This window comes from Triturus cristatus, chromosome 11 (assembly GCF_964204655.1).
Source record: "Triturus cristatus chromosome 11, aTriCri1.1, whole genome shotgun sequence".
Classification (NCBI taxonomy): Eukaryota; Metazoa; Chordata; class Amphibia; order Caudata; family Salamandridae; genus Triturus; species Triturus cristatus.
This window is the reverse complement of record NC_140594.1, coordinates 396,957,955-396,972,474: the sequence shown is the minus strand read 5'-3', so window position 1 is coordinate 396,972,474 and position 14,520 is coordinate 396,957,955. Positions and strand designations below refer to the sequence as shown.

At 45.5% G+C, this 14,520-nt stretch overlaps 1 protein-coding gene across 3 annotated transcripts in view; it reads right to left on the bottom strand.

Moving 5' to 3' along the window:
- Positions 1–14,520, bottom strand: part of LOC146784282 (uncharacterized) — a 157,586-nt gene that overhangs the window by 64,706 nt on the left and 78,360 nt on the right. The gene's annotated exons all lie outside the window — the stretch shown is intronic.

The following is a 14,520-nucleotide window of genomic DNA, read 5'->3' as shown; positions in this document are numbered from 1 at the left end:
TAGGCACCAAAAAAATGTTTGAAATTTAACATAATTAGTTTAATGATGATTTGTATTTTTCAAGTAGTATTTGCACTTGTGTAAACTGTGTATTCATTATTTATCGGTGACTGGATACAATGTGATCTATTTGAATTTTGAGAACTACAAATCCCATAATGCTCCTCCTATCACATGACAGGAAGTGTCGTTGGTTCTGCAAGAGCCGTTATATGTTGAGAGTCGGGTGGGGGAACATTAACGTGATCAAGGTCTTGGGTCAAGACCGAAACGCGTTGATTTTGTGGATTTTCTATCATCAGAAATGGGCGAAGAAATGAAATAAAAAGAATTTACATTACAAACCTTTGCGGAGTGCGACCCTGGACTTCTTCTTTTGAAGGGTTTGTACACATATGGAAACGGTCTGGCTCAACCGTAAGGATACCGCACAGGTGTGCAGTGCCAAAAATTTCGACAAAGTTAACCAAATGCTGGGATATATATATATATATATATATTCACTGAAAAAACCATAGGTTTCACACATGTTATAGTTAGCGGAAGTTTTACTGATAAAAAACCAATGAAATTCCCCCGTTATAGTTACTGCAGGCAACTATAACTCACGCGACCGCAATCCTCTGCTGATGCTAATACTGTATTTAGACACTTATTTGCCCATGTCTTCTTCCATACATTTTTAGCTATACATATATTACAAATATTTTTTTTTCATAAAGACACATATGTCATCAGCAGAAGATTGCGGTCGCGTGAGTTATAGTTGCCTGCAGTAACTATAACGGGGGAATTTCATTGGTTTTTTATCAGTAAAATTTCCGCTAACTATAACATGTGTGAAACCTAAGGTTTTTTCAGTGAATTTGCAAGGTTTTTTAAATGCTAATTCCTAACTATAACGTGTGTGAAACCTATGGTTTTTTCAGTGAATTTGTACGGTTTTTTAAATGCTAAGTTACTTTACGCCATTCGTGGCGTGCGCGCCCACTTAATGCAGTTCGTTCTGTGCGCGCACGGTGGCTTTAAATTTTAAAAATCGCTCTCAGTGCGAGAGAGAAAATGGCGGCCGCAGCTTCCTGGTTTCGGCCGATTCGAATGTTTACTAAGATCTAAGAGCCAATCAGAATCGCGCTCGCGCACGCCACCGTACGCGTACGGTAAGCGTACGGTAAGCGTACCGTAAGCGCACCGTAAGCTGGCTCAGATATACATATTGATTTAAAGGCTATTTTCTCAGAATCTACTGAACAGATTTACACCAAACCTACAAAAGGCACTTCCTTCACCTGAGGACTACCTCTCTGCCAAATTTCTAGTAATTCTGTTCAGCCGTTCGGGCTGTAGCCCTGTCTAAAGGTCCTATGGAAAAATGCATGGGAAAAACGCGTTTTGGGACCCCCCTTTTATCTCAGCCCCCGCTTGACGAATCCCCCCGAGACCTTCAGGGTAGGAGCGGAGCGTAGCGCCCCACCTATTTTGAAAAATTTGCGAGGATTCGTCAACCGGCGCAAAAGTTATTCAAAATAGAATGTTGCGGATTTCCTATGGAAACGTGGTCCTAACTATAACTACCTACTGGCAACCGCCAGTAGGTAATATATATATATATATATATATATATATATATATATATATATATATATATATATATATATATATATATATATATATATATATATTGATTTTTTTAGGAGGGGAGCGCGTGTATTCCTCGTCCCAGAGCCTGTTGGGACCTGGAGACCCCATCCCCGGGGCCTTTTCTTTTAAAGAGGAAGGAGGCACATGGTCCCGCTGCCTAAGCCAATAGTGGCCCCAGGGTCCCCATCCCAAGGGGCTTCAGGTGGGTGCCCAGGTGCCCACTCGGACACCCACTCAATACTATGTTAAGGGCTAGTAGGGGAGCCCCAGGGTCCCTGTGGCCCTGCCGGCTCCTTTCATGCACCCATCATGGGTGCATCGATAGCTAGCATTACTCCCGCCCCGCAGTAGCAGGTGTTTTTCACTGCTCTGCCAAGTGGGTGCAATCTGAGTTTCCCCGGTCATATGAGCGCTGGCAGGGAAACCAATGTCTCCTTCCACCCGGCAGGAGCATTTTTAAAGCTCCCACTAGATAAAAGCAGACATGTTTTCCCTGCCTATGCTCTCATGGGCAGGGAAACTGCGTCCCTGGTGTAGGCTCCCTGGGACACAGTGAGTGATTTTTATTAATATTTTGTCACATACAAATGACATATAACATAAAACATAGCACACACATAAAACATTAAAACATGCACTTTGCATCGCTTGTTGAGAAAACAGGGCAGCCCACGTTGGCTATGTTAGTTATTTTACAATTTGTCTGTCTTAGCTGCCCCCACCCACTGTCCTCGTATGGGTCACAGAGAGGGATAGGGAAAAGGAACCAGAGCAGAGAGAGAGATGAGATATCTCATAAGGGGAGAGTCAGCCTGCTCGCTCTGTCCAATATGGGTTACTATCCGGGTCGTTATACTAGGCCTTTTCAGGGCGGGTTATAGGGGTCTAGGTACTTGTCCAGGGATGCCCACATTTTCCTGCCGGACTGTCTCCACGGTGAGTCACTGTATCCGCTCCTCTGAGGTACGTCACCCAGAGGAGCCATCCCTTGAACGTTGCCTTGGAGGTGTCTTTCCATTTATTGAGTACCCTTTCTACACCTGCTGTTAGTAGGAGATCGAGTAAGTCTCTGTCTTGTTGTGAGTCTGCATCTGTCCTAACAAAGGCAGTTACCAGGGTGGCAAACTCCGTTTTAAGAGTACAACCTAACATGTTGTTTTATAAAGGCGAAGATCTTCTCCCAGTATGATTTGACTTTGGGACAGTAATATCTGAGATGGGCCAGATCCCCCTTCCCTCGTTACAATTCCATCACTGGTCATTGGTGTTCAGTCCCAGGGTAGCCAGGCGCGCTGGGGTCCAATATATTTTGTGTAGTGTCCAGAATTTTGTCTGAGCTAGTACCGGGGAAATCTTACTTTGCGTTGGGGAGGACCATAGCATCTGGGTCTCGTTTTCGCTAAGTGTGTCTCCAAGCTGGGATTAACCAGTATTTGCGTGTCTTTTCATTAAGTTTCGATGAGCTGGGCCATAGGAGTCGATAGAGGTGTGATACCTGGTGGCCTATTTTATTGAGGTTGGTCATATATTGGATGATTGACGGCTTGGTATCGGAAAGACTCGCTTTGGTAAGTGCTGTTTTGATTTTTAGAAACTTATATAGTTCTATATCTGGTAAATTATGTTTGATTTTTAGCATATTGAAAGTGGTGGGTTTCCCTCCCTCTTTGAGTTGTATAGGGTGGGAAATCCCTGTTCTTCCCCACGAATCCATAGAGAGCGGTTTACCCCTGTATTTTATCCTAGTGCTTTCCCACAGAGATTCCCATCTCGAGTTTTTTATGCTGTGTTCCATCTTCTGGTCTACCTTCAGTAGGGCGTTTCTGGTATTTTTGAGTATTGAGTCTGCTACTAGCATGTGTTTATTGCCTGTTAGTAGGGCTAAGGGTTCAAGGTTGTTTAGTATGGCACTCTCTAGTCCAAGCCAAACTGGTGCGTACTCCTGGTCGGGCAGGATCCAATAACTCCCCTGTTTTGCCAAGAAGGCCGTTTGGAAGGCTTTAAAATCCGCCAGGTTTAACCCCCCCCCCCCCCCCCCCCCAGTTTTTTCCCCAATCTTAGTTTTTTAAGGCTTATCCTTGCTTTTTTGTCTCGCCAGATGAAGTTATTCAGCATTTATCTATTTTTCGATGGAAGTCGTCAGTGAGTATTAGAGGGAGCATATTTGCCAGGTAGTTGACCATTGGGGTGACCATCATCTTTATTGTCTCTATCCTCCCCCACCAAGTAATTAATTTAGGTGACCAGCCCTCCAACAGCATCTTTATCTTGTCCAGCACTAGTTTTCCGTTTTGTTCCAGTGTGTTTTTAAGGTCATTCCCAAAGTATATACCCAGGTATTTTACAAAACTAGTTTGCCAGACGAGGCCTGAGTCCCCCAGTATGCCTTTTGTGGTGTGTGTGTTGAGTGGTTTGCATTCTGACTTGTCTTTGAGTTTATAGCCGGAGAGGGACGAATACTTATCTATGGATTCCATGAGGGCTGTGGATTTAGGACTTTCTGTGACAACGAGAATGTCATCCGCGTATGCGGCTAGTTTGATTGTGACCTCATTGATGGTAACCCCTTTCATCTCTTTATTGGCCTTGATGTCCTTAATCAGAGGCTCTAGAGCTAGTAGGAACAGCAAGGGGGACAGGAGGCAACCTTGCCTTGTCCCTCGCTGCAGGGTGAAGGGCTCTGAGACAGCCCCATTGACTACTGTACAAGCCGTGAGCTTTTTGTATAGTGCCATTACTTTCCACGTGAAAGAGTTTCCCAGGTTGAAGGTCCGCATGCACTGTTCTAGGAAATGCCACGATACCCTTTCAAACGCCTTCTCCGCGTCTAGTGTGATGGTCACCGCTGGTTTGTCGGACTTGGCAGCTCTATCTAGAATATGGTATAGGAGTCTGGTGTTATCGTGTGACATGCGTGTCTTGAGGAAGCCAATTTGTGTGTTGCTTATAAGTTGTGGTAGTACCTTATTAAGCCTTGATGCCAGAATTTTTGCGTATAGCTTGCAATCAACGTTAATCAACGAGATAGGACTGTAATTTTGGGGCAACTGGTTTTTTTGCCTTCCTTGGGGATAACTATAATATTAGCTTCGGACATGGTGTGTGAGACCATCCCTGCCCCCTCGCAGTGGTTAAATACTTTTTTCATAGTGGGTTGTAAGTGAGCTAAGAAAGTCTTATAGAAGGTTGCTGTGTATCCATCTGGCCCGGGTGCCTTGTTAACTTTAAGGGACTTAACTGCCATCTCAATTTCAGCTGAGCATATCTCCTTTCCTAGGGTGTGAGCTTCTTCTGGTGTTATCCTTGGGAGGTTTAGTCTGTTTAGGTACTCGGTGCAGCCATTTTCGTCCAGTGTTTGGTCTTTTTTATAGAGTACTTGATAAAATTCACTAAATGTTCGTAGTATTTCTTTATGTCTTGTGTGTGTGATATTTTGTGAGTCCGTGATTGATGAGATGGTATGCTGTCTTTGTTTATGTTTTAGGTAAGAGGCCAGGAGCTTTCCCCGCTTTGTTAGCCTCGCATAGGTTTATTGCTTTAAATTTGTTTATCCACATACCCGCTCTTTCGCTCAGAATTCTGTTGAATTCGTATTTCTTCTTTGTGAGTTCTGTAAGTGCGCATGTGTTCTTTGAGTCTGAGATATGGGTTGCCTCTAATCTTTGGATATCTATCTCTAGTTGTCGCAACTGAGCCTTCGCATTCCTGTTCAACTTGGCTTTAATGTCCATAATTGTCCCCCTAATTGTGGCTTTTAATGCGTCCCACATGGTTTTAGGATCTGTGTCTGCAGAATCATTAAAATTAATGTATTCCTTAATGGCCTCCTCTATTTTGATTCCGTTGCTCTGGTCTGACAAGACATCACTGTTGAATCTCCAACTTCGTGGATGATCCTCATTGTGACGTCCGCACAACAGTAGGCGAATGCAGGAGTGGTCTGAGACAGTTCTCGTGGCTATATCTGTGTGTTCTATTAAGTGGGTGTGTGTACCTGTGATCAGTATGTAATCATTTCTGCCGTATGAATAGTGTGGGTTTGAATAAAAAGTGTAATCTCTTGTGTCCGTGTGTTGAAGCCACCATGTGTCTTTAAGGTTAAATCTGGTACATACATTTTTCAGTACGTTGTGTGCACCTGGGGGTAGTGAGTGGCACTGTGATTGTATGTCTATGGTGTAATCTAACGCCATATTGAAGTCACCTGCCATCACTGTTAGGTCATTTTGTGGGAGTGCCTCCAGCCTTTTAGAGATGCCGTCCCAGAAACAGGAATCGTCAGCGTTTGGCCCGTAGATGTTGAGTACATGGATGTATTCTTCCCCCCTTTTCAAATGCGTCAACAGTGCTCTCCCTTCCTCGTCGCTTTGCTGCTCTTCTATATTTATTTTGGAGTTCTTATTTATCAGAGTGATCACACCCCGTTTTTTTTCCTATGGCCGGAGAGCAGGCCACCTGTCCAACCCATCTCACCCTAATCCGTTGTGCATCTTCGAGGGATAGTCTGGTCTCCTGTAGGAGGAAGATATCTGCTTTAGTTTTAGCTAGGTAATCAAGTATTTTTTTTTCTTTTAACTGGGTGATTGAGACCTTTAACATTTAGGGAGACTATCTTTAAGTTGGACGTTAGTGTTTTCCAATTGTCTGTTGCCATTATGTTATGCTAGGTATTGGTTGTTTAACCAAAGTCATTTTTCCTTTCCGTTCAGTATTTCCCCTCTCTCCTTTGGAGCTTCGGGTGAGTACTACCTGTGCCACCCCCCCCCTTGGTCCCTCATCGCTGCTCCCTCCCAAGACCTGATGTTGTTCTCTCCCATGATTGCAAAAGTGTAGAAGAAAAGGTTTAAAAAGGATAGGATACAGTGGGTAGAGACAAAGCATGTGTGCCTGACACACATTACTAACATGACGCAAAAACACTAAACCCCCCCCCCCCCCCCAAGCCCCCACCCCCCCACTTCTTACACATAGAATTCTGGACGTGCGACAGCAAAGACCCAGCTTCGCTTTCCCCTGGGAGATTCTGGTTCTGTACGCCCGAGCATCTATATAGTTATTCTCCCCAGCCTAACTGCTTCTGCATGTCTTGTCTAGCATGCTATATTCCCCTATAGAACAATAAGGGTGTACACTCATGGTTAATACATTCACACTTATACATTCCTGTAAAAATGTTCTTAAAAAGGATATTAGTGATTATAGTATTCTCGTATATATCTTCTTTGTCTCATCAATTGTTTGTTTTGTTAGCGCGCTTTGTTAAAGTCGCAACCCCGAAGACTTCAAATCCTTCCGATGGGGCGGTTTTAAGGTCCAAGTTTCAGGTTCCTTTCTTGAGGTAGGTTCGGCTGTTTGGCCATTCGAGGTAGATACTGTGAGGATAGGGACCTGTCTGAGGTAGATCGTGTGTATTTAAAATAGCGGTGGAACCAGGCTTCAGAGACTGTCCGCATCCCCAGGTTTGAAATTTCGTACAGTCATTCATTCCACTCTTAGATCTGGTGAGGCTCTCCTCTTGCTCGTGCTTGCTTGAGAGAATTCCATCTCTTGCTGTGTGGGACCTTGTAGGTATCTTGTCAGTTCATTGGGGTCCACAAAAACGTGCGTTCTGCCTTTGTCGGGGATTCTGAACTTTGTAGGGCCTATGAATGAGAAGATTATGTTTTCCTTCCTTAAATTGTCTTGCTGTGCCAGAAAACCTTTCCTTAAGTCCACTGTGGGTTTGGAGTAGTCTTGAGTAAGGATTATTTTTTGGCCATTCCACTGTATATTCTGGTTTTTCCTGGCCACTGCGAAGATAGCTTCCGTGTGTTGTAAACGGAGAGGCTTGCATATAATGGGGCGTGGGATCGCCTTAATGGAGTTTTTGAAGGCTGGTACTCTGTAGGCCTTATCTAGCTCGAAAGGCTGGTCAAACTTAATGTTAGTAATTTTAGGGATCATGTCTTGTATAAAGGCGATGCACGACACGCTTTTCTCTTTCTCTCCTTTGGCGACCCCTAGTATTCTGATGTTCCCCCCCTCCTGTTGCGATCGTCTAGTTCTGCTGTTTGTCTTCGGAGTATTGCAGTGGTTTTGGATAGTTCTAACAGAGTCTTGTTTGCCTTTTGTTCGCCATCCTCTATATCGCTCACCCTCTGCTCTACTTCTGTTAGTCTGTTGTTCGCCGCATGGATGCCAGCTCTGACCGAGGCCAGTTCCAGCTGTATAGCATCAGTCGTTTGTTTAGTCGATTTTGCTAGGTTGTGGCATCCGCCATTTTTTTCAGGATCATGTCCAGCGTGGTGTTGATGTCTTTCTTTTGTTTGATAGGGGAGTCAAGAGGGTCGCTCTTGTTCTTTTTTGGCTGCTGTGTGAATCTCCCTTCGGTGCCAGCCATGCCTGATAACCCTCTTCTCTCCTGTTGTAGGCTGAGCCTTCCTCTCACTTTCCGTTCTATTGTTGCTATCTTGCGCCCACACCTTGACGAAAAATGTTGCATCTCTTGTTGATCTCCTCACTTAGTATAGGGTTATTGTGCTGTTGGCGTTGAGCTGTTGAGGAATCTGCCCTCGTAGCCTGTGATTGCCCTTTTAGACTCACGACCTCCTTTGTAACTGGAATAAAACCTCCTGAACAGTGTGTATTGGCCGTCTCTTGTTGTTCAGTTATCGGTAGCTGGTTATTAATCTACATTACTCTGTAGTGGGCAACAGTGGTGGCCGTGTCCGCTGCCAGCTTATATCTTATTCGGAAGGGCTGTATTGTTGTTCGTGGGGATGTTGTTGATTGATTTTACCACTTGTTTCCTTGTTAACCTTGCTAACCTTCGTCTAGCTTAATCGCTTGTGTACTCCCTCGTTATGCACCTCACTGAGTTATTGCATCCTATCATGTTGTGCTCACTCTTCTCCTTCTGTTTTCTCTCATTTGTTTGATATTTGAGACTACGTGAAATAGTCACCCCTGACTTGTTGGATCCACTACTGTCCGATTCTTTTGTTGTAGTTTGCACCTCTGTGTCATGTACAAGTGCCCGTGAGTGGGGGTTTGGAGTCTTTGTTCTCTCTGTATTCTGTGTGACAAAAACCGGTGTGTTTTCGCTTGCTGTAGTTCTATGGCAGGACCGGCTGTGTCAGGCACTTTTTTTTCTTTTCCTAAGACTCACCCTCTCTATCTCTGAAGAGAAGAAAAGTATTCGTATGGAGTTGCTTTTTTTTGTTTTTTTACGCAGTGTGGTGCTGGAGGTGTTTCCCTTTCGCTATAGTCGCTGGTTTGGATACCGCTGTGTTTCTTCCCTAGCTGTAAAGGCGGCTCACAATGAACGCTTACTTTTATTTTTGCTGTTGCGGCTGTTTACGGAGCTTTCCGTTGGCGATAGCCTACCGTAGTTCTTCCCCGCACTTATGAGAGAGTTCGTTTTCCAAGGCTGAAACAGCACCCCCCCCTCTGCTGCAATCTTCCTAGTTATTTCTTTTTACCCCCACCAGTTAGTTCTTTCCAGACCGAGTTGTTTATCAGTAGTCCGACCTAAGATGGAGGCCCCCTCCTGTGGTTTCAGTTTCGTTCTGCGAGTGAGCGACTGTCCTCCCCACCAGAGTCTGCTGCTATTGCTACCGATGCCAGGGTGTTCTCCACGAGAGGCCCCCAGCACTAACCTTGCGTAAGCTAGCTGCTGGTCCTCCGGTGTTTGTTTTGGGCATGATCAGCAACAGAACCGGCAGCGGAGGAGGGTCTTCCTTGCGGGCACCATCTTGGATTCTTTCTCTTCGCTCTGGGCGATCCTCTTCTTCGTATTTTTTCTCCCTTTGGCTGTTTGGGTTGGGATCGCATGTTCGGGCCACTTTCTTCCTTGTTATCTCGGACGACTTTCGGTGTGCCTCCTTCCTTCAATGATCGGCTCTAGCGTGTTGCTCGCTCCCAGGTTTGGCGGAGCGCTGGATTCAGGCGTCAAGTCCCATTGCCGTTCCAGCCACGCCCCTCCCTCATAACATTTTTTCTTTTACCTTTTTTTGAGGACTCGGGCTGAGTCCTAAGATAGTTACCACCACAACTTGTTGATGTGGTGGCAGCCAATCAGATCTTATCGTCAGATCTGTCAAGTCTGTGGATCCTCCACAGTGTGACATATACAAAGTTTTTAGAGTTTAAATACTCAAAAACTACTGAATGGATTTACACCAAATCGCAAAAAGTACACTTTTTGGTCAAAGATTTAATTATGTGCCACTTTTGGGCTGTAGTTGTATTTAAATTTCCTATGGAAAAATGAATGAGGAAAATGTGTTTTGAGAACACCCCTGTTTTCTTGCACCCACTTGATCGATCACCCCAAAACTTTCCAGAAAGTAGTGAAGATAGAAGAACATTTTGTTTTCAACGTTTAATGAACACGGCGCCAAATTTTATAAAAATACCAAAATATGTTTTTGGTATGGAAACGTGGTATTAACTGGAAATATCAATGCATACATATATATGTGTGTTTCCTTTATATGTTTATGTAGACATATATGCACACACAACGTCAGATATTAAATATTTTAAAGCAAACAATGCTACTTTGCAGTGAAAGGTATTTGCCCAAATTAATCTGTGTCCCAAGGTGCAGTGTCTGGTGTTTCACTGTCATATCCTCGCACCTTTAATAACTGTCATGGTGGGACCCAGAAGGGTGGTGGGGGAGGGGGTGCACAGAACAAATAGAGGCGGGCACAGGCCCCTTCTGCCCCCCCCTATGGAGAGGCCAATGGCTCGCTCGGGACGCCAACAGCATGGTGCACTGTGCAAACTTAGAAATGTGATGGGTACAATGTTTACTAGAATGGATGAATAAAGGTGAGAACAAAGTAGAATGATTAAAAAGGTAAACAAAAGCATGAAGCTTTTATAAGATGGCTGTGCACAAGGTAACACAATCCGGAGGGTCGTGTCTGTTTTCACACACATTTTGTCCAGTGATTTTGTTCCTGTAGCCAGGGCTTTAAGTGGGATGAAAAAACCGGGAGGTCTCTCCTAGGGGCGTGGCCGATGTAATTAAGGGCGTGGCTTAAAACGCTCAAGCTAAAAATCTGCACTTAGTACAGTATGCTGCCCAGAATGGTATTTTTCTGCTTCTGCCCATTCATCCAGGTATATAACACAACAAGTAACATTACACCTACAACAAGCCAGGACTATTGGCTTTGTCAATGGTTGTAAATTGCATAATATAAATAAGCAACAACTATGAATTTGTTGTAAATTGAATGGGTTCCCATTCAATTTAAAAATACACACGCATATAAAGAATTCCTCTCTACAGCACAAGAAGGTGTGTACACACAGAAGACACGACCATTATATAGCTTAGTGGCATTATAGTCAATAGGGCCATCGGATGCAGTGAGTGGGCCTCCACCCCGCTGAACTCTGGTACCACTACACCGGCTGCACTAATTAATGCTGCACCCCAGGCGCGTTGCAACCCTGCGGGACCTTGATTTCAATGGTTTAATCGCCCAAAACTCGGCTACAGAACTTTGTGGCCTGGTGCATACGTTTCTAAGGCGGGGACCTAACAACGAAACTGCCCTTTCCTGCTTTGACACCTAGTAGTGAGCCTGTCCCAGCCCTGGTGAACCGAAGCTGCATTTCAAAGCTCGGCTCTACATCCTCCCACCCCTGAAGAGCCGAGGTGACCCCGCAGGCTCGGGGCCCGAGGTATCGAATGCCCGAGAAGGTCCCAAAGAACTCAGAGAGCCCCTCGGGCCTCGTATTTCCACCCTGTGCTGTCGGGTTTAGTGCTGTCCCAGCGCCCTGGCAGGCCGGCCTGGAGGGGCGCTGTTTGTGCAGGTGCTGCCCGCCTGTAAATCCCCAGCCACCTCCAGGATACGGGCCTGCCAGCCCGTGGCGCGAGGCCCTGGCACCGTCATAGGTCTCCAGGACCCACGTCACCTCCCCTTCCGCTGCCACTCTTGGAAACCCGAGTTTAGGCCCAAGGTGCAGCGTCTGGGAGTAGGAGGAAGGGGCGGCATGATATGTTTCCCTCTAAGCACCCTTCAATTTTCCCCTGAGGTGACCTCCCACTTGACCTCTTGGCCCCGAGGCTGCACTCCTCTTGGCAGAGAGGAAATTGAGGATTCTTGTGGCTATTCTGCTGTCAAGGAGATCAGAGGAGAGGGGGCCTGGGAAGAGGAGGGAGGGAGGCTATTAACATACTTCTCAATTCTGTGCCCCATACATCAGTCCCCGTCCCCCTGGTTAATCAGCAGGTGAAGTTTCCATCCTGGAATGGCCGCTTACTGCTTTGGGAGGAACATAAAGACGGGGCCACTCACAGCCGTGCAATTCCTAACTCTGGGTGGGTAGAGCCCCATTAAAAGGATAGCAACACTGCTGAGCATTCCTGTCACCACTATCGAGAATACAGAAGTCCTGCCGAGAAGTGTTGATACTTTTTCGTTGAATGAATGTCAGCCCAGCTAAGAAGTGCTGGTACTGACCCATTAAAAGTGCATCAACTATGCTGACAAATGCTGGTACCCCCTCTAACCGAAGAGCCATCCTGCATAGGCGTACAGTACTGCCATATAAGGGTATACCAGCCCTAATGAGAAGACCTGACATTTCCCATTAAGAGTGTCAGCTTGACACAGAAATGCATACGTTGCTCCATTAAAGTGAATGCTCCCAATAAATGTAAATCAACCATATTTAAAGGGGTCTCCGTGAAATGATAGTATAACTGCCAAGAAGTGTTAGTAATTTACCATTGAATGTATGTCATCCCGGCTCAGAAGTGCTTGTACTGCCCATTAAAGTGCTGCGGCTCTGATGGCAAGTGCTGGTATTCCCCCTTTAACAGCAGAACCACCCTGCTCAGACGTGGCGCTGTACTGTGAGAGTATACCTGCCAGAACGATAAGGTCTGGTACTCTGATGTTACATTAAAGTCAATTTTGCTGAAAAGTGCATACTGTGCTCCATGACAGTTGCAGCTGCTCTGCCGAGAAGTCTAAAATATGCTCCCAGTAAATGTAGATCAACCATGGTGAAAGGTGTCTGATTGTGCCTCAGTGAAACTGCAGCAGACCTGCCGAGAAAAGCTAGTGCCCATTAAAATGATGGCATCAACATTGTAAAATGCTGCTATGTCCCTATCACGTGGGAATCAGCCCCAAAGAGGCATGCTGGTTCTGTCCCAGGAAGGGCATTCTAGCGCTACGTTGAAAGCATGGCAGCCCTGCAGAGTGGGGTTCATACTGCCCATTACAGGCCTGGCATCCATGTTGAGAAGTGCTCCTACCACCCTATTACAGGCAAACTAGCCACCCTGCTGAGAAGTGCTGGTACTGCCTATTAAAAAGTAAACTAACTCTGTTGGGCAGGGGCTACTCAATTAATTGAATTAAAATTATCCTGCTGGAATTTTGCTATTAGGAGTCTGTGTAGCAGCCTTGCTAAGAAATGCTGTACTGCCTTGTTGACAATGTGGTAGCCTCACCAAAAGGCGCTGGTCGTGCCCGCTTGAAAGTAAAGTAGCCCATCTGGGGTGTATGTTACGGGTCCATCACAATCACAGCTGCCCTACCCGGAAGTACTGTATTATCATATTGATCATATGACATTCATGATGGGAAGTGCCAGTGCTGACTTTACAGTATGGCAGCTCTTCTGAAAAGTTATTGTCCTGACTAATGAAAAGTATGGCATCTCTCCAGAGAAGTGCTTGTACTGGCCGATTAAGAGTGTGGCTGCCCTCCAGAGAAGGGCTTGTATTGACCCACTGAAAGTGTGGCAGTCCTCCAGAAAAGTGCTTGCATTGACCCACGCTAAGTGTGGCAACCCCATACCAACTAAAAATGTGGTAGCCCTCCAGAGAAGGGCTTTCACTGGCCAACTTAAGATGTGGCAACCCTCCAGTAATGTGTTTGCACTAACCCATTAAAGTTGTGACAAACCTCCAGAGATGTGTTTTCACTGACCAACTACAAGTGTGGCAGCCCTCAAGAGAAATGCTTGCACGACCCATTAAAAGTGTGACAGACCTCCAGAGAAGTGCTTTCACTGACCAACTAAAAGTGTGGCAGCCCTCAAGAGAAATGCTTGCACGACCCATTAAAAGTGCACTGACCAACTAAAAGTGTGGCAGCCCTCAAGATAAATGCTTGCACGACCCATTAAAAGTGTGATAGACCTCCAGAGAAGTGCTTTCACTAACCAACTAAAAGTGCAGCAGCCCTCAAGAGAAATGCTTGCACGACCCATTAAAAGTGTGACAGACCTCCAGAGAAGTGCTTTCACTGACCAACTAAAAGTGTGGCAGCCCTCAAGAGAAATGCTTGCACGACCCATTAAAAGTGCACTGACCAACTAAAAGTGTGGCAGCCCTCAAGATAAATGCTTGCACGACCCATTAAAAGTGTGATAGACCTCCAGAAAAGTGCTTTCACTAACCAACTAAAAGTGCAGCAGCCCTCAAGAGAAATGCTTGCACGACCCATTAAAAGTGTGACAGACCTCCAGAGAAGTGCTTTCACTGACCAACTAAAAGTGTAGCAGCCCTCAAGAGAAATGCTTGCACGACCCATTAAAAGTGTGATAGACCTCCAGAGAAGTGCTTTCACTAACCAACTAAAAGTGCAGTAGCCCTCAAGAGAAATGCTTGCACTAACCCATTAAAAGTATAGTGTTCTTCCAGAGAAATGCTTGCACTGGCCTTTAAAAACGAGTGCTATAACTGACCCACTATAAATATATCTGCCCTCTTCAGCAGTGCTTGTACAAACTATGAAAAGCTTAGCAGGTCTCCCCGAGAAGTTCTTGAACAGACCCTTTGAGAGCAGGGTAGATCTGAGAAGAACTGAACACATTGATGGCATTGCAGCCGCCTCAGAAAAGACCCTCCTGACATGCTAA